Source organism: Bubalus bubalis, chromosome 4 (genome assembly GCF_019923935.1).
Source record: "Bubalus bubalis isolate 160015118507 breed Murrah chromosome 4, NDDB_SH_1, whole genome shotgun sequence".
NCBI lineage: Eukaryota > Metazoa > Chordata > Mammalia > Artiodactyla > Bovidae > Bubalus > Bubalus bubalis.
Window position 1 is genome coordinate 61580590 of NC_059160.1, and position 4183 is coordinate 61584772.

At 40.3% G+C, this 4183-nt stretch overlaps 1 pseudogene; it reads left to right on the forward strand.

The window, feature by feature from the left end:
- Positions 1-2581: 2581 nt before the first annotated feature.
- LOC102410809 lies at positions 2582-4183 on the forward strand (annotated as a pseudogene).

Consider the following 4183-nt stretch of genomic DNA (forward strand, 5'->3'; position numbering starts at 1 on the left):
ATCCACACAGTCAAAGGCTTTGGCATAGTCAATAAAGCAGAAATAGATGTTTTTCTGGAACTCTCTTCCTTTTTCCAGGATCCAGCGGGTGTTGGCAATTTGATCTCTGGTTCCTCTGCCTTTTCTAAATCCAGATTGAACATCTGGAAGTTCATCATTCACATATTGCTGAAGCCTGGCTTGGAGAATTTTGAGCATTACTTCATTAGTGTGTGAGATGAGTGCAGTTGTGCGGTAGTTTGCACATTCTTTGGTATTGCCTTTCTTTGAGAGTAGAATGAAAACTGACTTTTTCCAGTCTTGTGGTCACTGCTGAGTTTTTCAAAGGTGCTGGCATATTGAGTGCAGCACTTTCACAGCATCATCTTTCAGGATTTGAAAAAGCTCAATGGGAATTCCATCACCTCCACTAGTTTTGTAAATAGTGATGCTTTCTAAGGCCCACTTGACATTCCAGGATGTCTGGCTGTAGGTGAGTGATCACACCATCATGATTATCTGGATCGTGAAGATCTTTTTTGTACAGTTCTCCTTTGTATTCTTCCCACCTCTTCTTATATCTTCTGTTTCTATTAGGTCCATACCATTTCTGTCCTTTATCAAGCCCATTTTTGGTTAAAATGTTCCATTGGTATCTCTAATTTTCTTGAAGAGATCTCTAGTCTTTCCCATTCTGTTGTTTTCCTCTGTTTCTTTGCATTGATCGCTGAGAAAGGCTTTCTTATCTCTCCTTGCTATTCTTTGGAACTTTGCATTCATATGCTTATATCGTCCCTTTTCTCCTTTGTTTTTCACTTCTCTTCTTTTTACAGCTATCTGTAAGGCCCCCTCAGACAGCCATTTTGCTTTTTTGCATTTCTTTTCCATGGGGATGGTCTTGATCCCTGTCTCCCGTACAGTGTCATGAACCTCCTTCCATGGTCCATCAGGCACTGTGTCTATCAGACCTAGTCCCTTATATCTATATCTCACTTCCACTGTATAATCATAAGAGATTTGATTTAGGTCATACCTGAATGGTCTAGTGGTTTTCCCTACTTTCTTCAGTTTAAGTCTGAATTTGGCAATAAGGATCTCATGATCTGAGCCACAGTCAGCTCTCAGTCTTGTTTTGCTGACTGTATAGAGCTTCTCCATCTTTGGCTGCAAAGAATATAGTCAATCTGATTTCATTGTTTACTATCTGGTGATGTCCATGTGTAGAGTCTTCTCTTGTGTTGTTGGAAGAGGGTGTTTGTTATGACCAGTGCATTTTCTTGGCAAAACTCTATTAGTCTTTGCCCTGCTTCATTCCGTATTCCAAGACCAAATTTTCCTGTTACTCCAGGTGTTTCTTGATTTCCTACTTTTGCATTCCTGTCCCCTATAATGAAAAGGGCGTCTTTTTTGGGTGTTAGTTCTAAAAGGTCTTGTAGGTCTTCATAGAACCATTCAACTTCAGCTTCTTCAGTGTTACTGGTTGGGGCACAGGCTTGGATCACCGTGATATTGAATGGTTTTCCTTCAAAACGAACAGAGATCATTCTGTCATTTTTGAGACTGCATCCAAGTACTGCCTTTTGGACTCTTTTGTTGACCATGATGGCTATTCCATTTCTTCTAAGGGATTCCTGCCCACAGTAGTAGATATAACGGTCATCTGAGTTAAAAGCATCCATTTTAGTCCATTTTGTTTTGCCGATTCCTAGAATGTTGACGTTTACTCTTGCCATCTCCTGTTTGACCACTCCAATTTGCCTTGATTCATGGACCTAACATTCCAGGTTCCTATGCAATATTGCTCTTTACAGCATCAGACCTTGCCTTATCACCAGTCACATCCACAACTGGGTATTGTTTTTGCTTTGGCTCCATCTCTTCATTCTTTCTGGAGTTATTTCTCCACTGATCTCCTGTAGCATATTGGGCACCTACTGACCTGGGGAGTTCCTCTTTCAGTATCCTATCATTTGCCTTTTCAAAAGTAAAGATGCTTGCAGTTTACAAAAAATAAAAATTAAGACTTAAGTAAAAGTACTACTTTTATGTATTTTACATATATATACATGTGACGCCTTGGTATACTATTATCAGGGACATGTTACTCTACCAGTTGGACATCTAAGTTACTAAGGTATCTCCACAGATTGTAAAAATTTCAAATGGATAAGGAAAAAGAAGTGCTTGTACAAAATAGAAAAAAATTTAAAATTGCATGAAGCAGAAAGCAATAAAACTGTATCTTCAATAATATTGGGGTACACTGGAGGTAAGTTCTCTGTTTTATTTGAAGTTTTAAAATCAGAGAATTGAGCCTCCTTTTCTCTTTTTTATAGGAATGCATTGAAGCATTCAGAAGAAAGATTTTTTTTTACTGATATGTGTGAGAAAACAATGATAGAAGTACAGAAGAGTGAATTAATGCATGACATAATAAATTGCAAAACTTTAAGTCTTTTGTTACTATATACTACTAAAACATTTTCCCCTAAAAGTACAAGGAAGCAATATTCTGTGTGTGTGCATGTGTGTGTGTGTTTCTTTGCTGGTGCCATATATATATATATTTTTTAATTTCTTCATCTGTTTTACAGCTAAAACAGAGTATCATAATAATGAAGGAAAATAATGATAAATTACACCGGAGTTACCGAGTTTATCCTTCTTGGATTGACAGATGATCCACAGTGGCAGGTCGTACTGTTCCTATTTCTTCTTGTTACCTACATGCTAAGCATGACTGGGAACCTGGTCATCATCACCCTCACCCTTTCAGATCCCCATCTGCAGACTCCAATGTATTTCTTCCTTTGAAACTTCTCATTCCTAAAAATATCATTCATGTCTGTCTGCATTCCCAGATTCCTTGTCTTAATCATGACCCGGGACAGAACCATTTCTTATAATGGTTGTGTGGCTCAGCTGTTTTTCTTCATCTTCTTGGGGGTGACAGAATTTTACCTCCTGGCTGCCATGTCCTATGACTGCTATGTGGCCATCTGCAAACCTCTACATTACACCACCATCATGAGCAGTAGAGTCTGTATACTTCTTGTCTTTAGCTCCTGGCTTGCAGGATTCCTGATCATCTTTCCACCAATAATCCTGCTGCTGTGATTGGATTTCTGTGGCTCCAATATAGTTGATCATTTCATCTGTGATGCTTCTCCCATCCTGCAGCTTTCCTGCACAAGCACTCCCTTTCTAGAACTCATGGCATTATTTTTAGCTGTGGTAACACTCATGGTCACTCTAACATTAGTTATTCTCTCCTACACATATATTATCCAGACAATTCTGAGAATTTCTCCCATTAATCAAAGGAAAAAAGCCTTTTCCACGTGTTCCTCCTACATGATAGTTGTCTCTCTGTCTTATGGCAGCTGCATCTTCATGCACATTAAGCCTTCAGCAAGGGAAAGAGTAACTTTAAGGAAAGGAGTAGCTGTGCTCAGTACCTCAGAGGCTCCTCTTTTGAATCCATTTATAAGGGGAAACAGTGGAAACAGTGTCAGACTTTATTTTGGGGGCTCCAAAATCACTGCAGATGGTGACTGCAGCCATGAAATTAAAAGACGCTTACTCCTTGGAAGGAAAGTTATGACCAACCTAGATAGCATATTCAAAAGCAGAGACATTACTTTGCCAACAAAGGTCCGCCTAGTCAAGGCTATGGTTTTTCCAATGGTCATGTATGGATGTGAGAGTTGGACTGTGAAGAAGGCTGAGTGCTGAAGAATTGCTGCTTTTGAACTGTGGTGTTGGAGAAGACTCTTGAGAGTCCCTTGGACTGCAAGGAGATCCAACCAGTCCATTCTGAAGGAGATCAGCCCTGGGATTTCTTTGGAAGAAATGATGCTAAAGCTGAAACTCCAGTACTTTGGCTACCTCATGCAAAGAGTTGACTCATTGGAAAAGACTCTGATGCTCGGAGGGATTGGGGGCAGGAGGAGTAGGGGAGGACAGAGGAAGAGATGGCTGGATGGCATCACTGACTCAATGGACGTGAGTCTGGGTGAACTCCAGGAGTTGGTGATGGACAGGGAGGCTTGGCCTGCTGTGATTTATGGGGTCGCAAAGAGTCGGACATGACTGAGCGACTGAACTGAACTGAACTGAACTGATATACATCCTATGAAATCGGCAAGTGCAGCAGTCCTTCAAGAACATGGTCCAGAGAATGGCCTTTTCTTCAAATAAGTGA